The sequence below is a fragment of the Suricata suricatta genome, chromosome 4, assembly GCF_006229205.1.
Source record: "Suricata suricatta isolate VVHF042 chromosome 4, meerkat_22Aug2017_6uvM2_HiC, whole genome shotgun sequence".
Taxonomy (NCBI): Eukaryota; Metazoa; Chordata; class Mammalia; order Carnivora; family Herpestidae; genus Suricata; species Suricata suricatta.
Window position 1 is genome coordinate 85,409,408 of NC_043703.1, and position 9,944 is coordinate 85,419,351.

Sequence of the window (9,944 nt, forward strand, 5' to 3'; positions counted from 1 at the left end):
TCCTGTAGACATTTCACAACTCTTTCCCTGGTTTTACAGTTTACTTTTAATATTTTGGAGTCTGACATTTTCTTCAGGTCTGATTCATTTCCTTAGGCCTTTGAAATGGTGGTAAGGCTGAAGTATAAGGCCTTTGAATGTTCAATCAGTAAAATGGCCTGACTAATGCAACACCAAACACGTTGCTCAGACTGACTACCACCGGCTGATCACTCACGTTAGATTTATGAGAAGATACACAGCATAACATTAAGGGGTCACAGGCCCAGTGGCTCATCCACATGAATTGTACAGAACCCCAAATCAAAGACTCCCTGATCTTCCTGTCCCCGTCCTAAGCACAGTGCCCTCCTGATCTCCATGAGTATGGCCTGGAAATGAGTGCAGGGTAGGGGGGCCGCAACTGCATGGGGAATGTCAGAGAAAGTAATGGGGGGCGGGAATGGGCAAGAGGCATGAATTTACTACATGGAAAGTCCAGGAAACCTTTTGCAGAATTGACTTCCCACCTCCTCTAAACCACTTCATTTTCCCTCTTCCTCTTTGCCCCACAAAGTTGTTAAAAAGAACTTTTGTATTCTGTCTCCACTTCCCATCCTCTGCTGTTTGGCTTATAGGGTCTTCTCCTTGCCCGGATGCAAGCACACTGCCGCTGCCTTTGGCTTCCGTGGAGCCTGTTGGGGGCTTCCCAGGGCTGTCACTTCATTCTACCCCCTCCCAGTCCACCTGCTTCTTCTGCAACATCCAACCAGCTGACTTTGACTCCAGGCCTTCCCCAGGGGCCCCTGTAGGGGCCCCTGTCCCCCACCGCCAGGACCACATGTCACATAGGGCACAGGACACCCAGTGCCTCACACCTCTGGTTCTGGGACCCAGCGGTTGGGCAGCATTGGTGGCTCCCCTTGCTGCTGCCCTTTCCCTACTTGGGCCAGGAGAGAAAGGTACAGAGCAGACCCTCTCCCTCTCCCATACTCCTGTGAGGGGGCCCCATCCTGCCTGTTGTGGTAAAAGGTCAGGAAGGAACGGAGGGAGCAAGGGATTCACAGACCCACTACCTTCACGTTAGACTACACGGGGACAAACATCTGGCCTCGAATCAAGGGAGAGAAAGAATACAGGTACTTGGCGTGGGTCAGAGAAGAGAAATGCAAGGGATCCACCATGGAGAAGGAAGACTACAACCTCGGGGGTTACACAAAGGTCACATGGCCTGGAAGCCAGGCAGGACGCTGGGGGACAGCAGACAAATCAGAACCAGAGCAATTCCTGCCAGAAAGGATACGGGCCACATCACGCTTCCTTGTGCAGAGGCAACTGAGCAAAGCCTGCTGTGAGTTTTGCAATTGGTTTATAAGTAAAATTCAAAAAATTTTTTAGAAAGTATTGACAATGAAAAAAATATCATGTATTTATTCCACTGTGTTTTCTGATGAATTTTCCACATAGAACAATGATTAAGGAAGGGTAAAGGATTAATGCGTCCAAGAGGTTAGCAAGCCCTAACACACTGCTCCTGTCCTACCCCTAGGTGATGTCTGTGTTCCATAGGAAATCTCCCAAGCTGCCTACCCTCCTCTCCATGGCAGCTCCCAGCTCATGTGCAGAGGCCCAGAGGGGCACTGAGGGGCTGACGCCCAACCAGGGTAGTCAGCCGGAGCCTGGCATGGCAGGAGACCTTGGCCGGTCAGGCCCCCGCCCCCAGCAGCCTGGTCTATTCACTGCAGTGCCCCAGGGTGCGAAACAGGAAACGCAGCCTTCCTTGATAATTACAGGAGAAGTATAGTTCTCCTTGCTTGTTGGTGATAACATATTTGGAAACTGGAAAGCGGCACATCACACCCTGACTGTGTGGCACATGAAGCTCCTTGTTCATTGAAGATGAAGCGGAGGGGCACCTGGATGGCTCAGTAGGCTGGGCACCCAACTCTTGATTTCGTCTCAGGTCAGGATCCCAGGGTCAGGGGATCAAGCCTCACGCCAGGCTCTGAGCTGAGCGTGAATCCTGCTTAAGATTCTCACTCTCTCTGTTTCTCTCTCTCTGTCTCTCTCCTCCTCAGCCCCTCTCCCCTGCTTGCACACTGATACTCTCTCTATATATATAAAATTTAAAAAGATAAAATGGAAATGTGATTTTGAATTTTAGGCATAAAGCAATGTTCTACTAGACTTAGAATGACAAACTTAAACGTTAACTAAATCACAAAAGCAGAGATTAAGTATAAGAGTTAACAATGAACGTACAGGCCTCCAACAGAAGGGCCCCACTTCACCACACAGCACATCACATGGTCTGCAAGAAACTCCATATCCAGCGCAGACACAGGAAAAGTGACAGCTGGGAGACAGAGGGACTGCCACTAAAACCCAAGTGGCTTCCACAAGGGCCAGGGCCCCAGTGCAGAGGGAAGGGGCATTTATTTCTACTTTGTGGCCACACTGCATCTATTAACGGCTTCTTATTGTAGAAGAATTTCCCAGAACCTTGAGGAATTTCCTTCCTACTCCTGAGGAATTCCCCCACATTGTGAATCTGGCTTTCCAGGACAGAGGCGAGGCACAGGACAGAGGTGGCACGAATCAGACACACCCCAGATATCATGAAGATGCACGTGCCGTGTGGGTCCACTTCGGGGAGAGGGGCAGGAGAGGCACGGGGCTCTGGGAGCAGTGTCTGAGCCCAGGCTATATGGTCCTGCAAAGGACCTGTATGGAGCAGACCCTGGTGAGGTTCTTACTCTTCCTGCCTACATTAACCTCCAGGATGGCCTCCCTGGATTGTCCCCAGCCCAGCCACGTACCATGAGGGGCCCTGAATAGGCACACAGGTAGACATCCCCATATACACATTCAAGTGCCCTCCCATACAGCCTTGGCCACTCAGCAGGCCAGGGAATGACCCTGGCAGCAGAGTCCATAGGGAAATGACCTAAGAAGGAGAGCTGTCTATGCACTGTCCAAACTGTCTGGACAAGGCATCTAGGAGGGCCCAGGTACCTGGGTCATGGCCATGCTGCTCTTCCTACATGTTCCAAGTAGGCACATCCCTTTGGCCCTACAGACTCCTGGCCGTGCTGAGGCACACGGCTGGCTGAGAAACAGAGCAGAACCCTCCAGAGTACAGGGCTGGATGGGACCTCTCTTGCCTGCTTCTAAGGGAAGCTCTGCAGCAGCTAAACCTCCACAGAAACCCAAGAAAAGAAAGAAGGCAGCAGCAGATGCCCCCTCCTTCCAGGAAATTTAAATCAAAATCCTAATGGTACCTTCCACATTTCCACCTCATACCAGCTCAGTGTTCACAATGAGAGCCTCACAAATACATATGCAGCATCATTTAATACAACTTCTCATCCCAAACATTATTCAAAGTGTGTATATATGTATATTTGACCTAAGAGAGAAATATTCGGAGAATTAGGCTTCAGCTAAGTGACTGTAACTGAGAAGGGACTGTGGATAGTCCCTGGAAGAAACAAGGACTAAAGCACATTCTTCAGCTCAGGAATCACCACAGTCTCCATGCTCTATTGACAACCATTGTGTTGGGGCACCTGGCTGGCTCAGTTAAGTGTCCGACTGGTGATTTCAGCTCAGGTCACCATCTCACCGTTTGTGGGTTCAAGCCCCACATCAGGCTCTGTGCTGACAGCAGGGCGCCTGCTTGGGATTCCGTCTTCCTCTCTCTGCCCCTCCCCTGCTCACTATCTATCTCTCAAAATAAATAAACATTTAAAAAATTGTGAACACATAAGGGGAATGAGTATGGCATTAAAATCAAGCCCATAATTATGACCTTTACCTGTTACAAGGATTCAAACAGCAACTAATCAGTCTCCCAAAGAGGACTCAAAATGTCAGTTTTAAAGACAAGGCATAAAGGAACTTGTTCATAACGCCACAGAACCACATGACTGTGGAAAATACTTTAGAATTCTGGACTTGCTCAAGTCCTTCTTTCATAATCTAGAATCAGCAAATCCCCAAGGAGAAGCTGTAGACAGCCAGAGAACTCAGAGTCTAACTTCCTAGTGTGCTGATTTTCCTCAAGGATTTTCTGGGCAGAGTTATTTTTCTATTAGAGAAAACACGGCTATATTGAGAAACGGAAAGAAAAATCTCCAAGAGGTAAAACATGAGTCATCAGAGAAATAGCCTTTAAGGTGAGCCACTTTGGAGGGCCAGATTGAGCATTATTTTTCATTTCTCAAGAGGAGTACTTTGGTGGTAAAATCTGAGAGGCGCTGCTCTACGTAAATACCCAAGGTCACATCTGCTCAGCCCCAGTCATGAGAAACAGCCATGAGGGCCACACAAAGTAACACTGTGGGACCAGACTGACAGACCAATGTAACCCTAACATTGAAGAGCCTCCCCAGGACGGCAAGGAGAACAAAAGGGGTCCCCACAGTGGGATATAACTGTTTCCATTCTGCAGAGAGGAGCAACACGCTCCCCACCACACACAGACATCCTAAAACCCAACTGTGTGTTCAGCGTGGCTGTTGCTGATTTTCCCCCAGAGAAAAGTTATATAAAACTATGAGCAAACAAAACCCCTCCCACAACAGAGGCAACAGAAACACCCATCATCTCAGAAAGTCTGAGAAACACTGAAACTTTGGCGGCTTTCCTATCAGATGATCCAAAAGCCTGGCTCACAGCAGATTCATCCGGCGTATATACCCACACGAACGCGGCAAGGAAAGTTTTTAATAACCAAAGGCTATCATGCACAGGGATGTGGAGAGAAAGCAAACACAGCCACAGAGGTTTTAGATGCTGCTATACAGTCTAAATTGTTCCGCTCTTAGAAGTTGCTCCAGATTGGGGGTTTCATGTGGGTTTTAAGGGCAACAGGGAAAATAAGGCACAGAAGGACAGGATTACCATCACCAGCAGGCTACAAACAGGAATCGGCCAGACCTACCTCTTGGTGGTTGGACTGAATTTTAACACAGTCCTATTTCTCCCCAGAGAACCCTTGGGGGCTCCTGAGGCACAGCAACCAAAACCGGTGACAGGAAGGCTTCTGCTCTCCCGTCCCTTGTCCCCTTTCAAATGCTCTGCCTGGCCCTGTCAGCCCTCCAGCATGGCTCCAATCCAGTGCTTGCCAAGGGCCTCCCAGGCTCACCCCCACGCACGGCCTTCCCAATGTGGGAATGGTTCTGTTTCTCTGAATGGTAGCTGCAGGTGGCCTCAGGGGACTAGACATTCCCTATACGAATTTTTCTTTGTTTTCACCCCTGTGGCTTTCCACCGAGATGAGATACGCATAGAGTGAAACACATAGTACATCTTAAATGTATAATTCCATAACCGTGACAACTGTATACATCAGAATACACTGTCAAGTTAGAGACCATCTCCATCCTCCCCTAAAGTTTTTTTGTGTCCCTTGCTAGACCCCCCTCACCACACAGGACTCCCCGTTCTGATTTCTATCGTCAGCAATACGACCTTTTAACAGCTTATTCTGGATGGACGGCTGCCACCCTGGCGGGGCCCTGCCATGTCGGGGCACACAGGGGCACTAGGGATTCACTCACTTGCCAGTAAGTGATACGAGGGAAACACTAGTTCTCAAAGGGGCTAGTCGGGCTGCTAAGAGAGCACTCTTGAAAGTGTGAAGAAGGGGACAGCTTGGGTGGCCACACGAAGCATCTAGTGGGAGAGGGACTTCCAGAACAACACGGCGCAGTTCACGAAGTAAAGATGGCCTTTTGTCCTGCGCGACTTCCAAGCATCTCATGTGATTTATCATTTGGGGAGATCAGTGCCTAATTCCACCCTACATTTATACATTGTTGCCACAATTTTCATGTCTACTGAATTTTCCAGGAATGTAATTACGGTGAAAACAGAGTGGTCTTGGCTTTGACAACCACTTAGACCTTGAGCAAGAGTCACTCATCGTTCAGTGGTACTTGGACCCCTCCCCCAGAACACCTCTGTTCCAGACCACACTTGGAGTATCCTCTGTGATCCTACAGTCCAGCCTACATAAGGCATGTGGCAGCCTCACTGGGTGCTACTTTGGCTCTGCCCAAGCATCCATCGGCACAGTGATCCTTTATGTCTAGCTATAATAGTAATTATTTGTAAATTACAGTGTCAGTTTTGTTATATCATTTCAGAATTACAAATATTTGTATTCAAGGTGGTCAGAGGTAAGTGATGAAATCACAGGAGTCTACTCCCAAGCCAACCACACTGCAAACACTGTTAGCTAATTCAACAATAAATTACATATTAAAAAATGGGGATGAGGGGTTCTGAATGAGCCAAGAAGCACTGCTCTAAGTGACAGCATTTAACTCTTGATTTAACTCTGGGTCAGGATTCCTGGGCTGTATTTGCTGGCGGCCTTCTGTGCTCTGGTTGGCCAACCCACAAGGGCAGAGCTCAGGATGCATCGGCCACCTCCCCCACCTCCCACGAGCACCCTAAGTCCAGCTGAAATTTGGTTACCAAACTGCACTCTCGATGGGGGATCATTCAAGGGGCAGCCTAAAAGTTGTTCTTGGCACCTCTTCCATGGGGACCCTCAGGGAAAAGGGCCCGCTGGTCTCTGTACCAGGCATTCTTTTACTTCTCCTAAGCACCTCATTTACAGCTTGAGGACACAGACAAGTGGCCCCCTGTGTCCCCCCCACCCCCACCCCCCGCCACTGCCTGCGGGTGTTGTCAACCTTGGTTATGTGTTTAGAACCACCCAAGGCTTTAAAAACACCAGTGCCTGGGCGTACCCCCTGGAGACGCCGGTTTGTTTGCTCTGTGGTCAAGCCCTGGCGGTTCTCCTTGAGCATCTCAGGCAATGCTGAGGTGCAGGCAAGGCTGGGGCCCCCGGATAACCTCCAGACATGTAGCCCCGTTTGGCAACTTTCAAATAGATAGTTCAGGAAGGCTTACGTTTGACGCTTTTCTAGACTCACTGCAGGGCCACTTCACCTCCACTCTTGTTTTGCTTTCATCCTATTTTTAATTTATGGCATCGTGTAACTCCTTTCTGGAACAGTTAGGAAGGAGGTAAGCCTCCATCGCTCTGCCACATGTATGGGGGAAGAGACAGTGCAGAGTTCAAGCGTTCAAACCTTCAGGAACCCCGGTCCCTTTCAACAATTGGTGAGATCGCTCTGGCTCCAGGGCTCCCCCACAGGCTCCCCAGTGCTGAGTATGGCCAGCAGGCTGCAGCAGCATTTCCTGGGGTCACAGCAGGCAAGCGCAGTGGGAAGGGTCCAGCGACCAAAGCTGCTGACGTCACGGATCCTGCAAGAGGGCCTGACAAAGCCGACCCCTCAAAGAAAGGAAGACACAAACCCCAATACAAACAGCAGCAGATGGGGAACATCATGAGGCTGGGCCACAGCCAGCCAGTGGGTCTCCATGCCTCCTGACAACAGCCATCCTTCAAAGTGTCAAGTTCACAGTGAGTCCATCATGTAGCCTGATCTCTGCACATCCCTCCTCCCTGTGCTGTGGTAGTTGCAACTCTCCAGCTTTGCCACTTTGGTTAAGACATTCTGTTTACAACGTCATCTCTACCTGCTCTCGGGTGGACACCCATCCCCCACTGATACGTCCCAGCCACACGGCTTCCACGTGCGGTGATCCAAGTGCACAGCCGAGCCCTAGAGTGTATCTAGGCACCCTTAGGAACCACGCTCCAGAGCTGTTTCTGTATGTTACCTTCTTGGCCTCTCCAGCGGAGACACTGAACGGTGCACAGCCTGGGAGCCAGCTGCCCACACTCCATTCAAAGAGGCTGAGTTCAAAGAACCCCCTTGAGCAGGGAGGCCATGGTTGTCCTGTGACTTTACTAAGAGGACTCACATCTGTTAGAGGACAGGGATTTTCATCTTGCCCAGTCACTGCTCTATCCTCAGTACTTGGAATGGTGCCTGGCACATAGTAGATACTCAATAAGCATTTGTTAAATAAATAAGTGAATCTAAGTAGTATTTCACCAACAGGAAAAGAATTACTCAAAAGATGCTATTTTAAAAAGCCATAAAGAAAGCCTTGCTGCATTATGCCACACAGGGCTGAGTGGAGCCTATTTAAAGAGGCTTTTTAAAAAGGAGGGTTTAGAGGCACCTGGGCGGCTCAGTCAGTTAAGCGTCCCACTTGGGCTCAGGTCATGATCTCACGGTTCGTGGGTTCAAGCCGTGCATCAGGCTCTGTGCTGACAGCTAGCTCAGAGCCTGGAGCCTGCTTCACATTCTGTGTCTCCCTCTCTCTCTGACCCTCCCCTGCTCATGCTGTCTCTCTCTCTCTCAAAAATAAATTTAAAAAAATAAAATAAAAAGGAGGGTTTAGGGGCACCTGAGTGGCTCAGTCAGTTAGGCATCTGACTCTTGATTTTGGCTCAGGTCATGATGTGATTTGTGAATTATAGCTCTGCCTCAGGTACTGATAGCTCAGAGGCTGCTTGGATTCCTCTCTGGCCCTCCCCCTCCCAAATAAATAAATAAACTTAAAAAAAAAAAAAGTAAAGAAAAGAAAACGGAGAATTAGTTCTGCCCTGCCAAGGTCATGTGAAAATTCAGGGCACATATCCTATCCTTTCTGGAGCCACATGGCAGTCCCCCAAATAGGGACAGGGCCAGGTGATGCTCCACAGTCCTCAGACCCGCAGCTAGCCAAACACTGAAAATAACATAAAGGGTTCCACGCTCCTTCTCATGTCAAATCCCATCCCAAAAGCCCTACATTTTCATCTGGCACAAAACACAATACAGGATGTGGATACAGAATATTAAATGCAATATGAAATAGGATATTAAATAAGAAATTAAACGCAGTCAGGAGAAAAAAGGTGGCCACAGCTGGGCAGTAAACTGGGCAGGGAAAGGGGCTGCAAACCTCCCAGCACTCCCCACCGCCCCCTGCACCCCCAGCTCTCCTCAGTTCACCTACAGTCCTGGAGCTCCAGGTTATATGTTCACCTTCCAGATGCTTGGTGCCAAGCCAGGGTGACCCGGACTGCACCTTCCAATGACAGATGGATCCCGGCTCACCTTTTCTCCAAGGTTTCAGTAGCCCAGAGAGGTCCCTTACTCCGTTCCTACTCTGTGGAGCGAAAACCCCTAGAACGTGCCCGTCTGATAAGTATCTCCTGTCACCAGGAATCTCTGGGGACATCTGCCCTGGCAGGAATTCACACGTCCTCAGCGGCACAGAGCAAGCCCCCGTGCTGTAAAGCAGACCGCAGAGCTTTAGAGTCTCGGGGGCTCACTCTCCTGGGTGCCAGTCCCCCAAGTCAGTCACCCCGTCTAAGCCTCTGCTTCCTCTGCTGCGAATGGAAGGCGACAAGAGCATGTCTGTCACAAGACTTTGGGGAAGATAAAAGAAAAGTGTACAGAGCCTTATAAACCGTGAAGTACTGGACCTGCCTGTTGTGAATGAGGGTCTTCTTCATGTCTGTAGCATCAGCCTTTCCCTGGGGTTGCGGGAGTCCAAGTTTCCCTCCCCCACGGAGTGTAGGACGTACGTCCCTAATCTTGTTGACCAGACTGAGCCTAAAGCCCGGAGAGGGACACTTCTGAAACAACAGTACTTGGCTGGATTCAAATGCCTGGAAGCAGTTTACACACACACACACACACACACACACACACACACACACACACACACTGCCAACAACCCTCCAGGACCATCGGCAAGTTCCCCCCAAAGGGATGTGAACAATCCTTATTCCGGTTTCACATAAAAATAAAAACAAACCAACCCCCCACAGATTTCACCGCCATCACTTCCACAACAAACTGACATGAAAGGGTGACTTAAGAAGGACACTTTCTGCGCGGTAGCGCGATAGAGAAAGGTGTCAAAGCCACTGCGGGAACGCGCCCCACCCCCCTTCCGCGCGCCCGCGACCGCGGCCGCCCGGTCGACACCCCTACCCCGCAGACCGCGGCCGCCTCCTACCTGGGCGACCCCGGTCGGCC

General features: G+C 49.9%; 1 protein-coding gene across 4 annotated transcripts in view; it reads right to left on the bottom strand.

Annotated features, from left to right (window-relative positions):
- IL1R1 (interleukin 1 receptor type 1) overlaps positions 1 to 9,944 on the bottom strand; it is a 70,383-nt gene that overhangs the window by 30,622 nt on the left and 29,817 nt on the right. The window lies entirely within an intron of this gene.